Source organism: Rattus norvegicus, chromosome 14 (assembly GCF_036323735.1).
Source record: "Rattus norvegicus strain BN/NHsdMcwi chromosome 14, GRCr8, whole genome shotgun sequence".
NCBI classification, from domain to species: Eukaryota; Metazoa; Chordata; class Mammalia; order Rodentia; family Muridae; genus Rattus; species Rattus norvegicus.
Window position 1 is genome coordinate 65,444,353 of NC_086032.1, and position 12,865 is coordinate 65,457,217.

Below are 12,865 nucleotides of genomic sequence, written 5' to 3' on the forward strand. Positions count from 1 at the left end.
AAAAAAAAAAGAAAAAAAAAAGAAAATCTCACATAGATACAAATTGCAGTAGGTAATGCCCTTGGCATGCATTATAAGCATGTAGCTAGAGTTATAATAAGCCTTGGTGGTTGTTACTTTAATGCTATTTTCTTTTAGGCTGCTGAGAAGGAAGATTACAGAGTAGTAAGACCTGCCGTTCACAATGGCCAAGAGGCAAAGTCATTATATCTGTTACTACTTTACATTCTGTATAATTCACTGAACATGTAGTTAAATGGGAAGAGAGGATTTAGAAAGAGTAAGTGATAAGACTTGGAATAGGGCCTAAGCCATAGGAAGGTAATGAAATTCATACTCTATTGTATTTACCCTCTGGCTAGTGCCCATGTCAAAGTCTGCTAGCATGTTGGCCAGAAAAGTCTCCTCCTTAACTGAGGTTTCACCTCCTCCACCCTGGGTCTGCTTGAGGAGATCACTTCCTGCCTAATTCAGCTGAACACCTAGCCAACTGGAACTCGACTGACTTTGCATTCTCAGCAGCTCAGCTGCCCAAAGACAGATGGCTTAGGACTCAAAGAGGATGGACACCCATGGGGGTCAAGGCCAGGAGCCATTCGCAGGTAAAAGTGGAAAGATGATTTGATGATAGATGGTCTGTGTGAAGAAGGAAAATTAAATGGTGATCCTGTTTTGTATGCTCTGACGTTACCTTTATCTCTTCAATAAAAATTTATACCCTTTATTAGAAAGAAAAAATTAATGCTGGCGGAGTCTCCTCTGCTGTTAATACATTACACTAAATCATGACTTCTGGCCTCTTCACGTTATTTGACATCATCTCTCACTGCCTCTAAGTCATTAGAGTACTCATGATGGATTTGAAAATGGGAAGCAGAAAACTCAGCAAATCCTATCTAGGTTCGTCAGTTCCATTAGTCGGTTTTCAGAGTGCTTTAGTATATTGAGAACTTTTCTGTTGCCGAGAAAATATCTTATTCTTTTGTTCTGTGTCCTCATGTCTTTGTTTTTGATGATAAACAAACTTTTCCATGATAAATCCCCATCCACAGCACTCACTGTTCATAGCTGCTTTCTCTAAAATACACTTGGGACTGCGCAATTGTGTAGAGCGACAGTTGACTTCACTCTGCATCTCAGGCCGCCTGGTGGAGCTTTGGAGTGCTTCCAGTTTGCCTGGCATCTCAGCTTTTTCACATCCCAGGGCACTTCAAAAATCAGACACATTCTGAACTAGTTAGACGTCCCTGAGAATTAAGGTAGAACAAAAAAAAAAAAAGAAGAGGTAGGTAATAAGCTAAAGATATTGCTCAGATACAAAGAAGAGTATGCAGTTGACTGACTACGTTTCAGTGCTGCATAATTGAAATTTCTGTTTTTTTTCCTATCAAGTGCATTTTATTGGATCCACTATGGATAGATAAATGAGTGTTACACCTGTGTGTAGGGAGGGGCAAAGGGGCAACGAGGGATGTGGATGGTGGAGCACATCAGGTCCAGAAGCCAGAATCCTCTATTAAATCTCAAAATGATGAGCAATGAGAGCAATGACGATGACAGCAACAATAGTGATAACGACCATAATGAGTCTGAGGACCAGGGTGCTGATGATCAGGCACTTGGTAGTGGGGGCGTAGGCTTGGGCTCCAGTCACATTACTCACCATCTTCCGGTCCATAGACTTCACGGAGTAGTCATAGGCAGTGAAGCCTCTGGGCAGCAGAAGTTCATGAAGAGTGTATTGACGGGGACCAGACCACACCACATGGTCAGGCACAGAGACCTCTCTGGGCTTGTAGATCACAGTAGTTCTGACAGAAGACAATCCATGGGGTGCCCCTAGCTCAGCCACCTCATATTCTTCCTTGATTCTTTCATAGTTTGGGGGTTGTCCCCCACTGGTAATAATAATAAAGACTTGAGAAGGGTGGTTCATGGTGCTGAGCAAAAGCAGCAGTGAAAGATAGAGGATGGAGAGTTCTGTGGTCTGCCTGCTCTCCAGCAGTTTCTGTTTCTCAGAAGTTTCCTTTTCCTGAATTTTGGCTTAATGAAACTGGTCAGGGTTCTGAGAGGCAGAGATCTAAAGAGCCTTCAGAGCAAATTAGGCCAGGGCCGAATATCAGGAATGATTCTGATTCAGGGGAACTTCCTGGCCAGGAATCCAAGTTAGGACTTGTCCTGGGGCCCAAACTTCAGTGTTTATGAGTGAGGGATCCTGGAGTCTACATATCTCATGCTAACAGCTGCAGAAAGTACCTCACTGTTCCTCATCAAGGCCCCAGCTAGGCTTCAAAGAACCCTCTATTCTCTCAGCAATAAAGAGCCCACTACACTCACTATGGAGGCCTCTTCTACTGGCTTCAGTTTAGATAGACGTTGGGGTGAATGGTACTTCTTGTGTTTTATAAAAGATAAGGAGAGAGAAGAAATAACTTTGGTGAATGTGTAGTCACATGTAGTGGAAGGTACCTCTGTGAGTCCATGCTGGGGCATCCCTTCCCCCTGAGGGACCAGCCCCATGACTGTATAGTAGAGAATAGAGTTTTTTCAGGGGATGGGGAGGGGAGTTGAGAAGATAGGGGAGACAGAGGAAGGCAGAGAGAGAGAGAGATAGTAGAGGAGTAAAGGCCAGCCATTAGCAGTGGAGAGAGAGTCGAAGGGGAATGGGGAGAGGAGGGGGTAGGAGGGAGAGAACAGAGCTAGAGCAAGAAGGCAAGAGCTGAATATTTCTATCTATCATCTATTTTATCTATCTATCTATCTATCTATCTATCTATCTATCATCTATCTATCTATCGTGTGTATGTTGTGCGTGTGCGTGTGTGTGTGTGTCTGTGTGTGTGTATATAAACAAGTGCACATGTGTATGCTGTAGCTTATGTATGGAGATCAGAGGACAACTTGCAAGAGCAGTCTCTCTCCTTCCATTGTGTAGGTTCGAGGGAATCAAATTCTGGTCTTCAGGCCTGGTGATAGCTTTATCTGCTGAACCATCTCAGTAGCCCCATGATTGAGTATTTTGACTTATGTTCATCAAAGTCTTCCCCATTATTTATTCTCCAGTGCACAGATGTCTGAATCCTAAAACCTGACATCTACATTTTCTTCTCTTGAGTCACTGGCTGGTGTTATAATTTGTTTTTAAATAGTAATAACTTACAGAAGTTGAGCAAAGCAGGGAATATACAGCAGACTTATAAATACGAGCACACTACTTCTCTACTTAACATTTCATATCATTTTGTTCTGGTACATTCATTGAAATGACAGTTGTCAGCAGGTGTCCTTTCTCCTTTGGCTATCATTGTAAGGGTAGGTCCAATTTCCAACTTGGTCTTTCTCTCTATTCCTATTGTACACCCCAGCCCCTGTCTCTTTTTCTAGGTCACTGCAGAAGGAAAAATGAGCAAAAGTAACTCATTCTGTCTCTTCCACCTATGACCTAAGACATTAGTACCTCCTTAACAGGAAACAGAGCCTAATTGACAAAGTGGGATTTCTGAACACTTTTCTTGGTGTTTCTGACCAGACATCCATTCACTCCCGATCAATAGTTCATTAGACTGTGAGGCTTCCAGATCAGTGCCCTGCTGTGTTAGAATCTCTCTGAAACAGATTATGAAAGTTACTTTTTTCTGAACAAACATAATTCTCAATGTATTTTTAATCAAAAATGATTCTTGAGCAGAGGTAGAAGGTCATCTTGTATACAGACTTACAGTTAAGTATCTTAAAATACACTTGTAAGGGAATGGGATGGGGATTGAAGAGAAACTATACTTATAATTCTAAAAAGCCCTGTAGGAGACATGGTAAGTCATCCAAGTAAGGCATGGGATGCAGAGTCAGGGGTAGTGATGATGGTGTGTTGAAGGATCGGGGGGAATTCTCACAGTGTCCTGGTTCCTGTGTCAGAACTCTAGACAAGTCTGGGTTTGAGCCGACAGTTCCCAGGACTGTGCAGGCTGGGCTCCAGCGAGGGCAGGAATGTTATTTCCAGGTGACCTGGGATGTACTTTCCTCTCCATGAAAGTATAGATCTGCTTTCATGTGAGAGAAAGCCTGGGTGCCAGTACTGAACTGCTGGAAGAGTTGTGTTCCTGTTCTCTTGTTCTTATTATATACTTCCAGTGCTTAATCTCCAAAGCTGGGTCATATGGTTTATATTTAGAGAATTTTCAGAAGCTTTTCTTTTGAAAAGAACCATATTCTAAAAAAAACATTGGAAATCTATGACATAGATTTCAATGAGCTCATGTAATCAGACTTTGGAAGTAGTTGCTCCTGGACTCTTTTAAGTGATTGTGTTGATGGTCCTAAGGGTGATGATGGTTGGAGGCCACGAACTAAAGCTAAGGACTTCTTTTTATTGACAGTCTGTCAATGGTTACCCTGATACTCTCTACTAGCTGTTCGATAATCATGTTAATTGATTTATTTGGTCTTCACAGAAATATTGTTTTATCAGTAAGAAAAATAAATTTCAAGGCTAGTGGCTCTAAGAAGATGTCATAATGAGCAGGTGCTGGCTGCCTGTTCTTCCAGCCTAACCTCCTCCATACAGCATCCCCAACTCGTCATCCAACAGCTTCCAACTCATAGCTTGCTGTTCAGTCAAAATGCCTTTCCTGCAGACTCCAGACATTTCCTCAGTTCCTTTATGTGTCTTTCTCTTCTGACTGTTCCCAAATTTATGCTTTTCTAAATGAATTTTGTTGACTCCAAGGTATTAGGTCATTTGATATGATATAGTTCTCATTTCTGCTCTTTCAAGGTGTGATCGCAGAAGAAAAAGGACCTTGAAAGGCAGTGTGTTTCCAGATGAGATAATGACTAGAGGCAGCATCGGCCACTGTTGTGAAACAAGGAAGCCTCAAGGGTAAGGTTCTGGCCTCTCTTGCCATCATCAGACCCTTCTCTGTCCCCACTGCAGAGTGAAAGTAATTGATTCACCTGTCTTTTGAAGGTTGCCATGCTGTATGCTAGAGAGAAAAGGATCACAGTTGTGCTACCCCTGTCCAGTAACAAGATAAAGCCATCTTCAAAGAAGGTAATAGAATGCATGTAGTCCAGTCTTATTTGATTCAATAAACATAAGCAAATGATTAGTCGGCCTTTAAATGCAAAACACTATGGAGTGAATTTATAGTGCTGGGTCACTGGTTGCCTCAGCAGTGGTGACACTAGTAATTCAGTACTCTTATCCTGAGTCACTCATGAAAGGGGAGGAGCCTTATATAGAAAACATGCACTTAAGAACTAGCAATCATTAATTCCCAACCAGGTTTGAATCAAAACAATACCTTTCCTGTGACTTCTGATTTCTGCGGTGGGTTTTTTTTTCACCTGCCTTCCATTCTTTTTTGTTTGTGACTTTTCAGATTCTTCTGTCTTCTGCCTTCTTAGCCTCATGCATTAGGATCAAAGAGATGATGACAGAAAAAGAAAAGGCTTTAAGATGTTTATTTTTTAAATTTATTTATTTATATTTGTATTTGTGTGTGTGCATGTGTGCACGTGCACCTCTGCACCATGCAAAAATGGAGATCAGAAGAAAACTTGGGAGAGTTGATTCTCTTCTCTTAGCATGTGGGTCTAGGTGAGCAATTCAAGTCTTGTTTAACTTGTTTGCAAGCATTTCTCACCACTCAACTATCTCATTGGTACAACTTTATTAACTTATTATTATTGGTAGTAGTGATGGAAGTAATGTGTGGTGTGTGTGAGTGCATGAATATTTCCGGTCTTTTCTCTACCTACCTCTCTGAATTTTAACAGCTAGATAAAGCAGTTGAATATTTCCTACTGCATTTTACTTTGTAATGTGGAAATTGAGGCTTATTGGGAACTAGCTTTCTTGTGGAAGCTTCACTCAGAAGAAAACTTGGGAACATAAGTGCTTAATCTTCCTTTAGAGAAGTTGATGGTAACTGCTGTCCACTCTCCTTTGGTGACTATAGGAAAGCATTTGAAAAAGAAATTGACTTAGGACCTGATACCTGATTTTATAATTGTATGTAGTATACCTCCTATTTTCTATAATTCAACTATTTGAGTATTAGGAATACAGTTATGTTTTCTTGGAAGTCTCTCTGATGCTGTTTCATGAAGATGTATCATATTTTTCTTGTGTCCTTTTGGCAAGCAGTATCTACCTGTTTGAGCAGTTGGTCTTAAATGTAATGCTAGTGGAACTATCTCATAAAGATTCATAGACACTGCTGGACTCTGTCTAACATAATGTCAGCATTTGGAACTGATTTGTAGGGACTGATGTCACTGAGTGGTATAGATGAGACAGCCAACATAAGTATGTTAATGTTGACAGCCCTCCTGGAGAAGATTTGGCCTTAATGGTGAACTCTTGATCCTGTACATCCATTGATTTCAAAACACAATTATTCGTGTGATTACGGTTTCCTGTCATAGCTTATATGTAATTGAAGTAGCTCAGGGCTACTTCTTCATAGCCTTCTAGCCTCACGCCCAGTCTTGAAATGGTACCAGAGCTATGGCTCCATGAAGGCAAATGTCACTTAGCACCCTGTGTTTGCACATGCTGTTTCCCTGCTTTGGAATATCCTTTCTCACTGTGAAATCCAGCTCATGGTAAGACTGATTTTTTTCTGTACCTCAAATATTCAATGTTTTCAATAATTCTCAGTAGAGGTTAGAAGGATAGCAAATTTAAAATTCAATATAACAAATGCTTATTGATTGTTTGTTAGCATTTGTCATTATCAAGGACATAGAGATAAATAAGAATTATAACTAAACGCTATAAAGTCAAATTAACAAATAACTATAATAAACTGAACAAATGCTCATAGACGAGAGAAAAACAATTACTTTTATCTTTCGCAATTTCAAGCTTATTGGTTTGAGTGGAAAACAGGTGTTTTTATCTTTACACTATTTAGATTCACTAGCTGGGCACCTGCAAATTAAAAAAAAATAAGATTAGAAAAGAAAAGAAAAGTTTATCTGCCCGTGATCACACATATAAACTGAAGTTCTGAGACAGGTAAAACATGGACATACATATCGTTCTAACAGAAGAATAATACAAACAGAATGAAGATTTGGAGTGCAGGAAGAGAAGAACTTAGAATTCCCTGGCTTCCCTGAGGCTGAAATAGTAGAAAATGTGGATTAGTGAACTACAGAGATTCCACTAGTAGTACCTTTGAGGTTCTTCCAGGTACAGAAGTGGAGAGGGGACAGCCGTACAAATCTGGGAAGGCAAATAAGGACAAGACATGGAGTTGTGTTTTTGTTTGTTTGTATATTTGTTCTCAGCTTTCTTGGCTCAAAACAAACCTCAAGCAAGAGTGCCATGTTTGAGGGTGACCAGTTTTTTTTGTATACATTGTGTGTGTGTGTATGTATGTATGTATATATCTCTTCAGGTGACTTCATTAAGTATAGAGACCATAGATAAAAACAAGTTGAGTTTTCTAATGTGGAGAATTTACAGATAGTCCAAAATGTCAAACATATAAACAACATTCTATTAAAATGCTACAAGCAATAATGGGAGCTGAAACTGTTATCATACCTTCATAGAGTAGGTAGAGTCCTGAGTTAATCATCTCAGCAAGATAGAAAGGCAAAGCAAAACAATAAATATAAGCTTTCTACATAAAATTCTATGCCAAGGACATCCTAGGGAGAAAAAAATAAGCAAGCAAGCAAGCAAGCAAACAAACAAACAAACAAAAAAACCCAACCAATCAACCAAGCAAGCAAGCAAACAAACAAACAAACAAAAAAACCCAACCAATCAACCAAGCAAGCAAACAAACAAACAAAACAAGTGTCTTGCAGTTATCAGAGGACCTAGGAAAATATTTTGTACCAAAAATGTCATGTATCCAAAGGTACATGTAGAAGTTATGACTTGGATTTTTTCAACTGTACCTGCAATTCTATTAGTGGCAGTTGCTGCTGTTTCCTCAAGTGAAGAGGTTACAGTGTGGGGATTCGAATTCAGCTGCTCCCAGGATGCTTCTCGCACAGCTCACGCCTATATTATCACTTTGAAAGAAGCAAGCCTCTGTGCTTCCTCTGCACTTCTCAGGCGTCTCATTTCTGTATCCTCTTGGCTGAACCTCCACTGTGTTCATAAGCATCAGCAAAGAAGAGATTGAAAGATATTCTTAACTTCCATGTGAGCCAATGCTTTGTGGGATAGGGCATGGGGATGGGGGGAGGGGTTCAAAATAACCGCTAACACTCACCATCTCACCAGCTGTCAAACAAAAAGCTTTTACAAGGAAGGGTGTTTTTGTGAACCTGGTGTTAGGAAGCAGGAAATATAAGGGGAAAAAAAGACACATGGGCACTGCTTTCTGGCTGTTACTTTTATTGGCGCCACACAAAAGTGGAGGGAAAGAGCAGTGTGCCACATTAGAGTATAAACTTCTACGGGTTCTTTACAGAAAATGGGACAAACAAAAACTTGGATCAGGGATCACTTGTAGAGTTATCTCTTTTGTCACTAAGTTGTCTGTCTACAGATGACCCCTTTCACTGACAGGACTTCAGGATCTAAGCACCTCTGAGATTAGCAGGAATCTGTGTCTTTAAGTCAAAAGGTATTAGAAAGTATAATCAATAAATAATACAATTTGAACTAAACTCTCCAACTACTTACGGATAATGTTCTGTTTCATGCCAGGAAGCCTGTTTGGAGAATTATAATGTAGCAAGGAGTGAGAAAACATAAGTCACCTTGAAGGCTGATTGAATATAATCAATGATTAATGGCAAATTTGTGGTCTTTTTAATGACCACAGTTAAACAAAATCAAATTGAACCATAAATTTTGGATGCTGTCTGGAACTGGGTCATGCAAAAAGTAAGCTTTGTGAAGAAGAAAAATCAATTTTGTAATATTACTGTGATCAAGTTCATAGCTCACAATTTGAAGCTTTGCTTCTTTTTTAATTCAAAAAAGGTTGACTATCCATTTTGCATATCCATGGGTATTTAATTATAGCAATGTTGCATAAAGGGAGTGTCAAAATGTTTCAGTCAACAGCTATACATTTTCTTGTGGTAGATTTTATTCCACTCACATCCGCTAAAACCAGCATGAGCTCAATCACTTAGGAGCAAAGATGCTTTAATTATCCTTTCAATGGAAAAAGAACCAGGAAGTAGACCAACTTGGTTCTCAAAGGCCTACTTGAAAGTGGCTGAATGGTTTTTCAGTACCCTAGAACTCGGAAGACATCTTGTGCCCCATCAGTATAAGGAACAAAACTATAAATCATGTATTAAAAATATACCATTGTTACGTTGATATCAGGGATTATTATAACTTGATAGATCCTTTCCCCGAATCTACACTTCTTCTTTATAGCTGCAGTTCAGATGTCAGGGAGGCAATCTATTCATTCTTGTACCCCTAGACACTTCAGAAAAAGATGGTGAAGGAGAGGGTAGATTTGGGGAGATTGACTTGGGACCAGGACACCAGTGCTTATATGGCTAAATCCCACCAACGGCAGATGGAGTTAATGTCTCTGCTCTCAACACTCACACCTCCACACTGTACTTATTTCTAGAAGCTGCTATGGGCACCAATGTCAGAGAAGATCCTTTGATACTTCATTTCGTTTTCTGGGTTAGAGATGCAAACCAAGGCCTAGAGAGTGGAATCAGGGAACAGAGCTGGCTTGGCAAACGGAAGTAGGCCAATAGTAGGTAAGTGCATCTACACCCTATAATAATCACTCTTCATCTGCCAGCTGCTACTGATGGCATGGAATAAAACGTGTTCCCCTTCAATTTACCAAAAACATCAATGGCTAAAATTTGTCTGGCAAATTTTACTAAATAAGTCTTACTACTGCCATGGTGTAGCTTACTTTATGGAAAGAAGAATTTTGTTGTAAAATATTATTGAAACAGTAAAGAGAATTGCGATAGAGTAAATTGCCTTTATCTTTTAGAAGAGAACAGCAGTTGCCCCCTTTGGATAAATTGTAAACTTTGATCTGCTATAGTTTCAGTCCTTATTCTTTCTGGTTGCCCAGAGCCCTAAGACTGGAAGACTCTTAGGTATCTGTATTCAAATGCCCCTTATCCATCATTTCAGCATCCCTCAGAATTGGCCTCTCATGGGTGCACAGATGCCGTCCTTCTCTCCTTCCCGATTACTCTTACCCTCATCAACACTTCCTCTGGGCACTGTACTGGTCATTTTCTCTGGTCTTCCTTGTTGTATGAAAACAAAAATTTAAGAGATAAATTTTGTTGTGTGTGCTCCTGATGGAATCCGTTCCCAAGGGGTTTTCAGTAATTGAGTAAATTGAAACAAAAAACTCTAAGCATCTCTTAAGGGTTGCAGTGGTTTGTTTCATCCAATGTTCCACTGTGGACTCAATTAATCTCATGAAACTTGACGGCTCACCATGACAGAATCTTTTGTTTCCTGGGCGTACCTAGGAAGCCCCTTCAGAGCCCCTGTACCTGCGTTCCACCTTCCTAGAATGTTGTTTCTCCAGAAATTTGTGGGTTGTTTTACATGATACTGTTTTCAATGTTCAAATGTTGTCTCCCAGGAGATATGGAATCTCAATGGAAATTTCTCCCAAAACAATCACGATCATTCCTTTACTCTGCTTTTATTAACCATGTGTGACAGAGTAGATGGAATCTCTTAGTTTATTCAGTGCCTTCTTGACTGTATCTGAGTCACCAGAGGTTGCAAACTTCTTCAGTAGTTGGAAGAGGACATAGCCCATTCTAAGTCATGAATGCTTTTTGAATAATTATCAAATTGTGATCTGAAATGTGCTCATTTGAATGAGAATTTCCCCCATAGGCTCATATGTTTGAAAATTTGGTCCCGAGTTGGTGAAACTGCTAGGGAAGGATTATTGCTCTGGCCTTATTGGAGAAAGTATATTACTGGGAATTGGTTTAGAGGTTTCAAAAGCCCTTGTCATTCTAAGTTAGCGCTCTCTCTCTCTCTCTCTCTCTCTCTCTCTCTCTCTCTCTCTCTCTCTCTCTCTCTCTCTCTCCCTCCCTCCCTCTCCCTCTCCTCACCTCCTGCTTATTGACCAGATGCAGTCTCTCAGCTTCTGCTCCAGCACTATACCTCTCGGCATGCTGCCCTGCTTCCTGCCATGATGGGCAGAGGCTCACCCTCTGAAACGATAAGCAAGCCACATATAAGATGCTTCCTTTTGTAAGTTGTCTTGGTCATGGAGTCTCTTCACAGCAACAGCAAAGTTTTACTAAGACATAAATATTGCCTCTTTGCCAAGCTGACTAGGATTCATGCAGCCTCCATGTTTAAGAGTTATGTCTGAGATAATGTAGCAGGATGGACAAATATTACAAAACTGACCATCATCATTCATCCTTGTGGTCATTCTTTTCATCAAAAGGCTCTTCTGTATAGTCACCCCTCCAGGGCAATCATAGCTTACGTTGATAAGGACACAATATTAGTCTCAGACATTAACACTTAGAAGCTCTGATATGTGTTCCAGAAATTTAATATATATTTCATGTTTCCTTGTTTTCCTTTTCCAACTTCATGTGTCTGGGAGCTTCTCTAATTCCAACGTCATATTGACTACAGCATTAAATCTGTCTTTTTCTCTTTTGCAGTACTACCTTAAGAGTTCATTCTGTCCTCGACAGCTTAAAATAGGGTTGCACAGAAGATCACAGCAGCAATAAACTTGAAAAGAATTCTAACCATGGCATAAAGAGAAAAGCACAGTTCAGAGAGAAACACAGAAGTGAATTTACCCTTCTGTGAAGATGTATTTTTAGCATTTTTTTCCATAGCAATTGGGGAATTTGTTGACTGGCAAAGATCTACCGCCCTTTAGCAAATGTGTCATTGCCAAGGGTAGGAAAGAAACCTCTTTGCATATGTTTTTTGTTTTTTTTTTTTTTTTTTTTTTTTTTTTTTTTTTTTTTTTAGGCTTCTCAATACACGCTCCTGGTTGGTTATTATTTTTTTAAAAAGTGTTTCTACTTTGCAATTAGGAGTTAAAGACCTGAATCAACATTTTAATGAACTTGGTGGGAAGAAAAATTTCTATAAATTAAGATAAAAGACATGTTTTTTTTCAACTTAAAAAGTTACATGATCTAAAAATAGTAACTATTTTTAATGAAAGGTTGCTTCCTAGTTTGTTTTCCCCATCTACCTGACATTTAACTGACTAGCTTTTGAAGAATAATGGTTTGACAAAGGTTTGGGTTTTGGTTTGTTTTGCTTTGCTTAATTTTGTTTTACTTAATTTCAGACAGGATCCAGATGGTCCTCAAATTCTTTATATACTCAAAGATGCTCTTGAGTTCCTGATCTTTGTGCCTTTAGTTTCCAAGCATTTAAACTTCAGCTATGTGTCCCCATGCCCAGCTAACTGTTTTATTTTGTGCCTCTGCAGATTGATTTAGAGATTGGAAAATATTAAGCAGACACTTCATCACAGAAGTCTATCTGCAGTCCCTTGAAGCCCCCACTGTGTTAGTGTTGGGGAGGTCTATAGGGATGTACCATAACCAAGGACTCCACCTGACTTTTTCGAAACAGAAATTAATTTTCTCACCATCCTGAGGCTACAAGTCCAAGGTTCATGAGGGGCAGTAGTTTCCTCAGATCACTCATGATGTTTCTGTGTTACCTCTGGGTTTATCTGTACCTAAATTACCTTCCATGAGGTGTGATATTTAATCTTTGGTCAACTCTATTTGATCTAGAGTCAGCTGAGAGACACACTTCTTGTCAGGTCTTTGAGAATATTTACTGGAATGATTAACTGCTGGGAGAAGACATTTTCCTAAAGGGGGCAGCACCTTCTAGAGGAAGCCCAGATGTTAAAGGGACCTA

The 12,865-nt window shown here is 39.7% G+C and overlaps 1 pseudogene; it reads right to left on the reverse strand.

Moving 5' to 3' along the window:
* Positions 1–1,516: 1,516 nt before the first annotated feature.
* Positions 1,517–1,936, reverse strand: Ifitm3-ps1 (interferon induced transmembrane protein3, pseudogene 1; annotated as a pseudogene).
* Between the last annotated feature and the right edge of the window lie 10,929 nt (positions 1,937–12,865).